Source organism: Heterocephalus glaber, unplaced genomic scaffold (assembly GCF_053883595.1).
Source record: "Heterocephalus glaber isolate CG9 unplaced genomic scaffold, H.glaber_assembly_v1.0 deba00001472, whole genome shotgun sequence".
In the NCBI taxonomy this organism is placed as follows: domain Eukaryota; kingdom Metazoa; phylum Chordata; class Mammalia; order Rodentia; family Bathyergidae; genus Heterocephalus; species Heterocephalus glaber.
In genome coordinates this window covers 51,360,508-51,373,205 of record NW_028258315.1, presented here as the reverse complement: position 1 = coordinate 51,373,205, position 12,698 = coordinate 51,360,508, and the positions used below count along the sequence as shown (strand labels likewise).

The 12,698-nt window shown below is 45.8% G+C and overlaps 1 pseudogene; it reads right to left on the bottom strand.

Moving 5' to 3' along the window:
* Positions 1–9,432: 9,432 nt before the first annotated feature.
* On the bottom strand, positions 9,433–11,966 carry LOC101720912 (splicing factor 3B subunit 2 pseudogene; annotated as a pseudogene).
* Positions 11,967–12,698: the final 732 nt, after the last annotated feature.

The following is a 12,698-nucleotide window of genomic DNA, read 5'->3' as shown; positions in this document are numbered from 1 at the left end:
TTACTCCCCAGCCCCAGCCCCTAAATAAGGAGTTTTCTCGAAAAATCAGTTGCAAGTGTTTGGCAGCAGCTCCACCAAGGCAGTCCTCTGAGAAAGGATTCCAGATGTGGAGGATGCTTCACAGGTAACTCTCCTGGGCTCCAGGGAGACCCTGTGGGGGCTGGCAGCCATGCAACTCGACACATGTGAGGGACTCGCTGGCTTCCTCCAACTTCCCACAACATGTTGTGATTAACCATGCAGCAGCTGTGATTAGGTCAGGTAAAAGCAACCTGATAAAAGAGCAGAGGGAGGAGGTGATGTGCCTATCATACCGAGCAAGTTACTAACACAAGAGTGCTGCGCTGAGCCTGATAGACACATGGCAGGGGCTTGGGATAGAGGGGGGAAGCTGGCTTCAGGCGTCGCCCGTGGTTGGCTGGTGGCTGGGGGCCAGGTAGAATTAGCAAGAATGATCTGAAAAAATTATGGCTAATGTTTTGAGGGCTTGCTATGTGCCAGGTTCTTGTGGTAGTTCTTTGAATGTGATACAAGTGAAATGGATTGTATTAATTCCACTTTATATTGAAGAAACTTCTCCAAGCAGTTAGGAGCATTGGTAATAAACAGTTGACTAATATTTGAGCCTAAGGTTCACCTGATTTTTAATTGGATTGGCAGAGGGGGTGCGTCCTGATGGTAATACACTGGGAAACCTAGCACAGCCGGTCTGTTCAGATTCTTCTGTGAGTCCTCCTGTCTTCAGAGATAAGGATGCACCTTTTCTCTGGGCATAGGGAGGACACTACTCACATGAAGGTCATGTGACCTACTTCAGGGGAACCTCAGAATGTGCTTTGAAGACCTGCCTCAGAGGAGAAGAGCAAAGGTCAAAGAGACCTTCCTGCTTCTGCAGCTTTCTCAGATGCCAAGATGCCATATTTTGGTATGAATTGTTTGAACCCCATCATCTGCCTAATGTGACTTACTAGCATTTATCTTCTCCCTTTTGAGTTTTTGAACAGAAGCTTCATGAAGTTAGAGCCTGTGTCTTATTCATAGCAGTTTATTCTGGCCCCTGTATAACACTTGGTACATAGAAGGTGCTCAGTAAATATTTGTTCAACAAACCCACGAAGAGATTGAGCAAGGTTCCCTGCAAGCAGAACGATGATGATTTGAGAAACAGAAGAAAATGATAAGGCTGGGGACCCTCTTTCTGTGATGAGATTTTCTTGCAGAACAAATGACTAACTTTGAAGAGCAGTTTTGTAAGAATTGCTGATGAAACTCTTGCCTGTCTTGATCAGTGTGTGTGTGTGGGGGGGTGGATTTAGCCTCCCCAGAGGACCTGACTTTGAACCTTGGGCTCATCCCCGGGTAAACCTGTGGCATGGACCATGCAGGGCATGGGCTTTGGCACTGAAGCCACTGCAGTTACTTAACTAAGCTCCCTTGGGCATGTCCTTAACCTCTCTGAGCCTTGTTCAGGAGGGCATTTGTACAGCTGCCTACCCATAGGGTTTGAAAGAAATAAAGAAGGGGGTTCATTCAGGGACAGGAAATGGCATTTCAGAAGCTCTCTCCATCCTGGCTAGTTCTGGACCTGCTGTCCCTGGGACAACACTTGGAAAACCACACCAAGTTGATTCGCTTAGAGGAAAGATTCAAAAGTTCTACCTGAAATAAAAAATTTCTAAAACAGGCTGAACATTCCTTAGCTGAAATTCTTGGGTCACGAAGTGTCTGGAGTTTTGAATTTTTTCTCCTTCTTTACACTTTAGACTATTTTTATTTATATGTGAGATACTGTAGATGGGACCCAAGTCTCAATGTGAAGTCCACTTATGCTTCTTGCATGCCTTGCACACATGCCTGAAGGCACTGCCATGCAATGATTTTAGTGTGGCTGAATTTTGACTGTGTCCTGTCACAAGAGGTTAGGGTTGGAGTATTTCACTTGTGGTCATGTCAGTGCTCAGAAAGCTTTGGATTTTGCAGCATTTTGGATTTGGGGATTAGGTGTGCTCAAACTGGTCAAAACTGCATTAGAAAGTTCATTAGGAAGGACCCTCTGCCTCTACCCAAGAGGACCGATGTCTCTCCACAAGTTCAACAGAGACAGCATTTCCCCAGTGTAGGGACAGCCTCAGATGAAGGGGGACATAAGGCTCCTCCTCAGTTTAGGGATGCGCTCACTGAGAGTGGCTGGAGGACTTGGGGCTGGATAGAGAAAACCTTGGATTTCAATCCAAGCCATGAAGAGAGGTTGGTCATCAACCACTCTGCCATCTGGACCTCTGGGAAAGAGACCTCTAAGGAATGCTGTCAGACTAGGTGCTCAGTGAATTAAAGAGGGACATGCAGAGCCCAGTGGAGATGAAGGTGGTGGGGGCCTCCTCTGAGTGTACTCATCATTGTGCCCCAGGGTAGGTGAGGGCAGGCTGGCCTTGATGGCCCTGAACCCTGGCCACTCACATAACAGAACTGGGGCTGGCTGTTCTTTGCCTTCTCGGCCACAGCATGAGGAGGTGGCAGAATAGTGTGGCCCTGGGGTGCGCACAGAGCTCAGCTGACTGTAACCTGGAAATCAACAGGGGCTTCCTGTGGCGGGGACTTGCCTGGAGGCTGATGAAAAACACACAGGAGTCCTTGCCACCTCCAGACTCTGCAGCCATGTCCCCTCCCCTTCACCTACTAGGAAATTGAGGTCTCTTTCCAGAATATGCTAACCTTTCTTTTCGTCTTTTCTCTCTGTCTCTGTCTCTGTCTCTGTCTCTGTCTCTCTCTCTCTCTCTCTCTCTCTCTCTCTCTCTCTCTCTCTCTCTCTTCTTTCATACTGAGGATTGAACCCAGGACCTTCACACTAAGCTATGTCCCCAAACCTTTTTTTAGTTTAAGCCAGGGTCTTACAAAGTCCCTAAGTTGACAAGGCTGGGCTAAAATTTGTGATCTTCCTGCCTCAGCCTTCTGGAGCACTGGGTTTGCAGGCATGCATCATTATGCCCAACTGTCTCCTTAAATTTTGGATCATTCCAGGCAGACAGAAAGAAGTGAATTGGGAAGATACTCGTTTCTTTTTTCCAGACCTTTCCCTCTAGCCCATCCCAGCTACAGCTGACGTTGGGGCCTGAGAAATCAAGTATACAAGGGACATTTCCCCCTCTCTCCTGCTCCACCCCAACACACAGAGCCTGTAGGACCAGGACCAGCACTGCTCCCTCAGAGACAGTGACTATTGGCAGGCAGAAAGAATGGGATCCAGGACAGCAGAGCCCTAGCACCTGGGGATTTGTCTTGCATGCAAAACCAGCCATGGCCAGTTGATTGTTCATGTTACTTCACAGTCCTCTGGGGTGACAACCTCGGGGCAGACTGACCTGGCCAGGCTCTGGGTGGAGGATTGAGAGCACAGAGCAGAGGCCACTTAATAGAAGATGGCTTGTTGAAAGCAAGCCACAGTGACCCCTGCCTCCCAGACCCTCGTCCACTGCCAAGAGCTTCCTCCCAGCCTCCTCTGGGAGTCTCCATGCTGCAGGCCGCACAGCTGGCTTCTCAGTGTGTCACAGATTGGGGACCAGGTTGTGCCTGTTGTAGCGCAGCACCTGGGTGGATTTCTGGCCACTGCCCCCTGTGGAAAGATGCACAACAGTGTTCAGGGCAGCGGCAGAGACCAGAGGAACTTGGCCAGGTGGAGCATCACCTGAAGGGGCAGAGTGAAACTGTCAGATTCTGTGGCCCCTGGGGAGTGATTCCTGTGGGAAGTATTGGCCCAGGCCACTGTGAACAATTACAGTTTCTGCCTTGACTGAGTCATTTGGCCACAGTATGAATTTCACAGCCAGCTCTCAGACTGACACTCACCACCTTTAGTTTTTTCCACAGAAAACTAAGGAGCAATGGCTTGTTCTCAATCCTGGGTAGCTGGCGCTAGGGGCTTGCCTGGTGCCATTTGTCACAGTGGCTCTTGCTCCCTGTCACCTGGTGTTTCTGGCATGCAGTCAGAGTCAGAGGCAGGAAGGAAGAAGGAGGGGCCTTGTAATATTCCACTATGACTGACAGCACCCTGCTGAGAACAGAGCAAATCAGAGAAACACGCCATTCCCTGGATCCCGGGGTCGAATGAGTGAAGAGGGTTTGACCTACTGACATTTGTTTGTGCTTTAGGCCAGTGCAGTGGTGGCCAGGGCTCTGGAGTGTGAGCTCTCGGTCAGATTCCTGGAGCAGTACTTTCCTGTGCTGGTACCTTTATACAGTGACTTAACGTCTCGGAGACTCAGTGGCTTTAACTCTAAAATGAAATGCCATAGTACCTACTACATAGCATTGCTGTGGTGGCTGAAGGAGATCAACCCTGGTGTCCCAGTAACTGACAATAAATGGTGTCTTTTATGATTACTAAGGGGAAAAGCCAGTCTGTGAATGCCATAGTAAATGCCGTTTTCTCCAGGGCTTCTCCAGCAAGCCTGTAACTTGGTCTTGGTAAAACACTTACAGTAAATGTTTGTAAGTATGACATGTGTGTTGCACTCAGAGCCCAGGAAGGGTGAAGGGAGAACTGAAGATAAATAATTCCTCACCTGAAACCCCAGCTTGCTTTGTACTCATTCCCTGCACTGGCTCTGTCCCCTCCCCTGCCTGACCCCAATCCCCAGGAAAAGGCACACAGTAGGTGCTGAATAATTGCTATCCATCATCTTTGATGCAAATTCCAAAACAAAGCTGCGAATGCCAGTGCTTTATTTGGGAGGTTCTCTGGTGTGAATATGGTTTGTGTCCCTCAAAGCTTCCTGTAGCAAGAGCCTGGTTCCCAGTGTGGCAATGTTGAGATCATGGGACCTTTGAGAGGAGGAACCTTGCAGGAGGTGATTGGGTTGTGGGAATAGGAGTCACAGGAGGGATTGATGCTGGTCTTCAGGAGGGAGTCAGTTTTCACAGGAGCAGGTTGTTTTACAGTGAAGCTGCCCTACCCACTCTGCATCTTCAGCACACAGCCAGTTTCTTTTCTACTTCTCCACCATGTTGTGATGCAGTTAAGGGGCCTCTTGCCAGGAGGCCAGGAACACACTGTTTGGAACCCTCTGCCAACAGAACAGTGAGCCAAATAAATCTCTTTATAAAGTGTCAGCTTCAGTTATTTTATTATAGTAATACAAAATGGATTACCACAAAGGTGAAGCCAGCAAGCACAGGCAGGGGAGTGGGAACTGAGGATGGGAAGGTAGTCACAGCAGGGTGCACAGGTTGCTCTGTGGGCAGCTCGGCTTTGTCTCAGTGGTAACCTCTGGGGGCTGTGTCTCAGAGTTGCATTACCTGAGGGTTCAGCCATAACTCCTGTCCATCACTCGTCAAGGCTGCTCACAGAGACATGTGTCCTGTGCAAGAGCTAAAGGTGACCAGAGCCCACAGTGGCTGTGGTAGGAGGTCATCTGCCTGAGGACTACATGTGTCATTGGCACCAAGGCTAATTGGATAACTCGTGTCACTCCAGTGCCCTAGGGGTATGGGTCTTGGTGTAAGGGGCTGTGTTGATTTCTGGCTGCCTGGGCACAGCGACCTGCTAACAAATCTGCCTCAAATCAATCCTCTTTTCTTGAAGAGAATTAGAGAGAGCTCATGCCCACAACTGTTCCAACCTTTTTAAGGCATGAATAAAATGAGTCAATGTCTGTTGTTTTGGGTGTCTGGGGCATAAGTGCTGGGCTGATACCAGTAATTCATCTGCCTTAGCACTTGCTGGAACCACAGCTTATGGTTATAGCGGCCTGGTAGGGGTTGGCTGACATCAAAATAGAAAAGCACTGATATGGCATCTACTGGCATGAGAACACCAGGACAGTGGTCTACAAGACCAAGTGACTGGCCTTGTGCTTCTTGATCCTTCTAACTTAATGAAAGCTGGCATGCATCAGGGTGCTTCTACAAACCAGGCACTAGCTAAGCACTTCTCATATTTATTATGTCAGAAGGTGAATAGTGTTATGCTTATTTTATATATGAGAAAACATAGGCACAGAGAAATTAACTGTCTTGCCCCCGGTTGTTGATTTAGTTAGGGATTCTGACTTCAGAATCCAGTTTTAACCACTACACTGTATATTTTTTGTTGTCCAGGTTTTGCTTTTAAATTATGCCCAGTAGTGTGGTATTGAACTGGCTCTCTGTGTGGGTGAGGTGTAGAGTATAGGATTACAGTAGATTAGACAGTGGTCAGTTGGATCTGCCTATGGTAAAATTGTTTAACACATGGTGGCCGGAAGTAGAGAGAAAATAGAGGATCCAGGGCCAAGAATACACCCTTCCCACTCACATCTCCAGAGACCTGAACTTTCTGACCAGGCCCCACCCCCTAACAGCACATTCAGCTACTGGACTCATCAATGTATAAATCCACCAATGAGCATAGCACCCCTATGATCCAACACCTTTCAAACACATGACGCTTTGGGGGATGTTTTAGATCAAACCATAACAGGAGTGTTCCATAGTGCCACTGTCAGGGTGTTGGGGAGGGAGATGGAAAAGCAGCAGAGCAGGCAAGGATGTGCATCCAGCCAAGTCCCACAGAAGGGATCTGGGACTCAGTCCTGCAGGGGATGAGGGTGCACCCTGAGGGGCTTGATGAGGGGAATGTGATGGCAAATTTACATTGCCATTCTCACCATTCACCATTAGTTCAGGGATGCCCCCAGTAGGACACACAATATCAGGCACCTCTGTCCATGGAGGTAGGCAAAATGGACTCCAGCCACCTGAGGACAGGTCTGATACAGGAGCACAGGGGTGTGTGTGTGTGTGTGTGTGTGTGTGTGTGTGTGTGTGTGTGAATATATGAGGAGCTGGGGTGCAGGAAAGAGGTGAAAGCATCTGAAGGGTTAGTCAGACAAGACAGAGCGCAGGGAGCCACTGCACCACAGTCATTCATTCCAGGTGCATTCTGGGCTTGGGGTGTGAGGAAGAGCAGAGGTTTCTGTCTCAAGGAGCACATAGTCTAGGGATATGGGGGTGGGGCTGCACCGTTAGGCCTGCCAGCAGATCTTTACACACTGGGACACATGCATCAGGGTCCTGGGAGCCTGTGTAGGAGGACAGAAGGTGGGTTGTTGGGATACGGGGTTAGGGACAGCACCCCTGCTCTGCACAGTCACAAGAGTGTGCAGCCAAACAGCTTGTGCTCTCAGGTCTCTGAGTTTTTTCAGGTACTAGAAGGCCTGTGCAAAAGCCTTTCGGGTATACCAAGACCATAGATCACTCTGTGATTGATGATTTGTGGGTTTGTAAATCAGCTACATAAACTTATGTTGTAATTATTCCTAGCCAAAGCCCCATACATCACTGTGGTCATTAGTAACTATTCAGTGTACATTTATTCACACAGATCTTGCTACAACAGTATTTTTGGTTACTATGAAGCCTACAAGATCCAGAGTCACAAGCCTTGATTTCAAAACTGGCTAATGGGGCTGAGTGTGGTGGCACACACCTGCAATCTCAGCACTTGGGAGGCTAAGGCAGGAGGATCACCTCGAGTTTGATCCCAGCGTGAACTACATAGTGGATTCAAGGCCAGTCTGAACTACATAGCAAGAACCAGTCTTAAAAAAACATAAAAGGGACCAGGGATTTAGCATAGTGGCACTGCACTTACCTTGTAAGCATAAGGTCCTGAGTTTGATCCCCAGTACCGGAAAAAAAAAAAAAAAGCAAAAACCAACCAAACAAAAAACTGGCTCTATCACTTAATTAGCCTAAATAGTACCTACTTCACACACGTTTGATGTCAAGAGTACATGGAAATGAATTGATTCTATATACTTCTCAGCATGTTCTCTGGCATATTATTAGCACTTATTAAGAAGTAGGTATTATTTATATTATTAGATATTATATTCAACATGAATGGATGTCTTTGATACATTTTTAAGTGAAAAAATATACTTATGTACAAAATAGTTTGAGTAGATGTTCTCAAACTTTGATCTCAGAATTCTTCATGAGACTGGAGGCAAAATATGGCTTAAAATATGGGTTTAAAATTCTTACTAATTCATTATAATAACAATATAAGCTCATTATATGTTAATACATGTATGAAAATACTTTTTTTAAAAAAAATTAGTAAAATTAATTTGTATTATTTTACATTTTTATCAATCTTTTCAATGATTTTCATGAAGACAGCCAGAGTCTTATATTTATTGTTTATTCAGTCTATTGTGATACGCTTTTTGGTTGAAGTATATGGGAAAAACAGCAACTTCACATAGAAAAGGAGAGAGAGAATTTTAATAGTTTCTTCAGATAATTGTGCATATTCTCTTTTGATATTACACCAAAACTAAAGTGGTAGTTTTTTTAAATTGTTAGTTGCAATATGAAATCTGAAATTATATTGGTGGACTTCTATCAAATTAAAATAAAGCTCTTTGATGTGTTTTAAGTGAATATTTTATCAGACATAATTTTATAATATTCTGTATAATCATTTGGAAAATATTGGCTCATAGGGTTGCTCAGATCCTTCAAATGTTGACGTATTTAATTGTGCAATATCTGAAGGTCACACATGTCAATCTCAACACTAATCTCATTGGATGTCTTAAACTCAGAGAAGCTGTCAGGCACATAGTCCAGGATTCAAGTTTTGCAAAATTCTAATTTTTGCTTGAAGGCTCAGAGTTTTTCATTGGCAACAAATATCATCAGTTGCTTATTTTGAAATAACAGGTCTACTTTGTTAATTTTTAAGAAATTGTCTGTCAAATTCCCCACAAGTAACCAAAGTTGCATGACAGTCATACTTTCAGCTAAAAATAGTAAACTATGAAAAGATGTGGCTAGTTTAGCTGGCAACCAAAATCACATAATTGGGCATACATACAGCCATCATACATTAATATATAGGGGAAGTTCTTTATGAATACTTTCATCTCAACACAAAGAATATGAAAATGAGTGTCAAGGCTAGAGATTTAACAAAATTAATAATTTGTACTGCCCTTTCAAGGACAACCTTCTAAAAATGTACTTAACTGCAAGAGTGTATTGGTAAAGAATATAATTGCTGATACAGTTTGATACTACTGTCTTGAGTGATGTAAAGCACCATTTTTTCACATTTATTGCTTTTGCATCACCAATGCAAATATCAACACAGAAAAAGCATAAAATGTCCTTTGTCCTCTAATGAAAATAGCTTTGACCTAAGATGTCTGTGAACAGGTCTCAGCACCTTCAAAGTCTTCAAAACACACTTTAAGAAATGCTAGCCTAAAAGCATGGATGCCAAGTATTAAAGTACTTATTTTGAGGGAAATGATGTGCACTGCTGTATGTAGTCATTTTCATATTGATCATATTCTGTCCGGAATAAAAAAGATATTTTTTTTCTTCTGGGAAGCAGCTTTATTTACAAAAGAAGTCTAAAATAAGAACATGAAATCACAAGCCCTTGAGAGCTGCAGAAGAGCTCACTCTTGGGGAATCATGTATGAAGCCCAGGCATCCAGATTAAGGGCTTAAAAGAAGGCAGGCTGTGTGTGAGGGACCTAAAACTTGAACTCCTTGTATTTCTTGCTGCCCCCTCAGCTGTCCTGGGGCTGAGCTTTCTGTTTCTTTTGCTTCTGTTTGTCAGCATGCTCAGCCACCATGTCGCTGAAGTCTTCCTTCTCCACTTGTGCCTGCTGCTCTCACACATGCTCCTCATACTTCTGGGTCATGGCCATTGGATCTAGCTCCAACTCCTTGGGAGGCAGGGCCACTTTTACACCTTGCAGCTCTGGGGCTGGACCCTTCTGACTCATAACTGTGGACATGTTATAAATGTGGGTCGATCCCATCATGGCTCCCCCAATGGTGGCTGTTCTCTTCTCCGGCAACACAGTGAACAACTGAGGTGTCTCACTTCCATCCATCACCTCCTCTATCTTCGTCTTCCTCAACTCAATGAGTTCAGGGGTCTCCATTCCAGCCAGCACTGACAAGAACTCTCCAGGAGTGATGAGGCCACTGTCTGCTGGTGTAATAAAGCCTGTCTCATCTGGTTTATCTTCATCATTTTCTTCCTCTTCCTCCTCTTTGGAGGATTCTTTATCAGATGACTTTAGTTCCCCCCAAGGGCTCCGATCTATCTCTTTTTCTTCAGTCTTGGTCTGAAATTCAGCAGCATTGGTTCCAAAGACATACCCATAAAGCAGTTTTCCAGTCTCATCTACTGGGGGTTTGCCCAGCCACCAGCATGGTAGCCAAAGGAACAGCTCTCAAGGATAGGTGAGTTGATCCCAGGAATTTTCAGGTTGGGGTGTGACAGGGTGGTCCATATTGCTGCATGGCAATCAGCCACAGTGGGGGGGGTGGACCTTGTGGGCATTTGGTCCCACTGGCATCCCCAAGGAAATCCTCAACTCATCAGACAGGTTTCCTGCTGGCTTCTTCTCCTTCAGTCTCATCTCAAACTCTTTCCCCTCATAGTACAGGTCCCCATGAATGGTCAGCTTTGGCTTGGTCTGCCACTTGAAGGCATCATGAAGTTTTGGTGATCAACATCAATCTTTCCCATCTTAGGCTGAACTTTCTCCCTCATTTTAGACTTCATGGTCTTCTGTTCTTCCTTTTCCTGGAGGGCTTCACATATCTCCTGAATGCCTGTGTGTTTGATGAAATCTGGTAGCTCAAAGGGGGTCTTCTCAATGCCCCATTTGCCTTGCAGGTACTTGCACTTAAAACATCAGTGTCGTGGCATAGGAACAGAGTTCCAGGTGGCCTTGAGATGAACCAAGAGCTTAGGGTCCTGCGCTGTCACATCATGCATCTCCACAACATCAGGCCAAGCCACCAGCTGCTTGAGTTCAGCCACAGTGAAGCGATTCATTTGGTGCAACTTCTTCTTGGACAGCTTGGGAGCTTCTGGCTTCTTTTCCTGCTCACCATCACTGCTGTCGTTATCACTGTCCTTGTGTTCCTCTTCAAAGTCCTTCTTCTTGGGGGCTGCAGAGTTCTCTGTTTTGTCAAGTTTCTCTGGCTCCTTCTCTTTCTCTTTCTTCACATCTGTGAGCTTGAAAGCCTCAAAAATCCTCTTGAAGAAGATGAAGTTGGGCTCATAGATTTCAGGTTCTTCCGTCACATATTCAATCTCCACATCAGCAGCAGGGGACTCAGAGCCTCGGGACTGGACCGAATCTTTTTCTCAGTCTCCAGAGCTCTCCGAGGAAGCCATCCGAACCCGCTGGGTCTTTTTTTTCTTCTTTCAGTTACAACGCTTCCGATTTTTCTTCTTTTTGGATATGGACACTGTGTCCTCCTCAGTCTCTGATGCTGACTGGCCCAGGGATGAGCGAGTGTCTGTTTCCATTTCCTGCTAAGTTCATCTCTTCCTAGAGGCTCTCCTTCAGCTCCAAGATCTTCTCTAAAGCCCGGGGGATCTTGGGGCCCACAGAGGGATCATCCATCTCTCTGTTCTCATCTCTGGGGGGTGGTGGGGGACCACAAGGCTGGGGAACAGGAGCCCCCATGGACAAAACAGTGGGAGTGGGGGCCACTGGACCTACAGGAGCTGCTACTCGAGGCCCCAGAGGGGTAAGAACACCAATCTGACCCATGTCTTGTGAGGGCCAAGGGACTGGGTTGCCCATCTTGGCAAGCTCCTGCTGCTGTTCCTGCTCCAGTAATACAGCAGCCTGCTTCTGCTGCTCCAAGAGCTCATGTTCCTTCAATGAATGATCTACCTGCTGCTTGGCACATTCCTCTTGCTACATCAGCAGTGCTGCCTGCTGTCACACCAGCTCCAGCAGCTCCTCTTCGGACAGTGCCACAGGCTCACCCACATGAAGAGGAGGCAGGGGCCCCAAATTTGGTGGGTGAGCCATAGGAAAGCCCAGGCCAAGGCCTGGTGGAGGTGATGGGGGTGGTGGAGGAGGCTGCAGAGGAGGGAGTCCCATGGGTGGTTGTGGCATGGGAATCCCAGAAAGCTGTAGAGAAAATACAACCATAAAGTAAGAAACATTTACCTATTCAAGCTTCAAACATTTGCAGGGGCTCTACCATGAACCAGATGCTGAGATTCAAAGTCAAATTATACATGATTCCACAAGAGAATGCTCAACAACAATATCAAGCTAACTTTGGAGCAACAACCAAAGTAAGGTATTGACACTCTTCCCAGAAAAGTATCATAAACACAGATTTTTCATTCCACTTCAGGAGGCTCAGGAACACCTCTAAAAACCATCTAGGGACTCCTCACTCCACAGTCAGATATCAATAAATTCCAGATCAGAACCACATCATTGTAGAAAAAGTAACAAATCCTGGATCAGAAGGGACATGAAAGTTGAGAGGACTTAAATAAATAGGAACCACTGTGCCAGGCCACTGCAAACTCCAATGACTTGGTAATGTACTCCCTAGTACATAATCTAAAAATGATATTTAAAGTTTAGAAAAAATGACTTCCACCCTGATCTCAGTTCTTGTTATCTGTCTGATAATAGACATTTTCTCCTTTTTTTTTTTTTTTTGTGGGAGTCATGAAAGCATAGTTTCCAAGAGTGGAAGTGATGAAAGTCCAACATTCTGCAGGTCCCTTTCTCTCCTCTGAGGGCAGTCTTCCTGGATATATAGTCTCAGTTCCAGCCTTTCCCAGCTGTGTGACTTCGGGAAGTTAACACTTAACGTTCTTCCTTGACAAAATAAGAATATTATTGGCTAAGCCTATAGGGTTT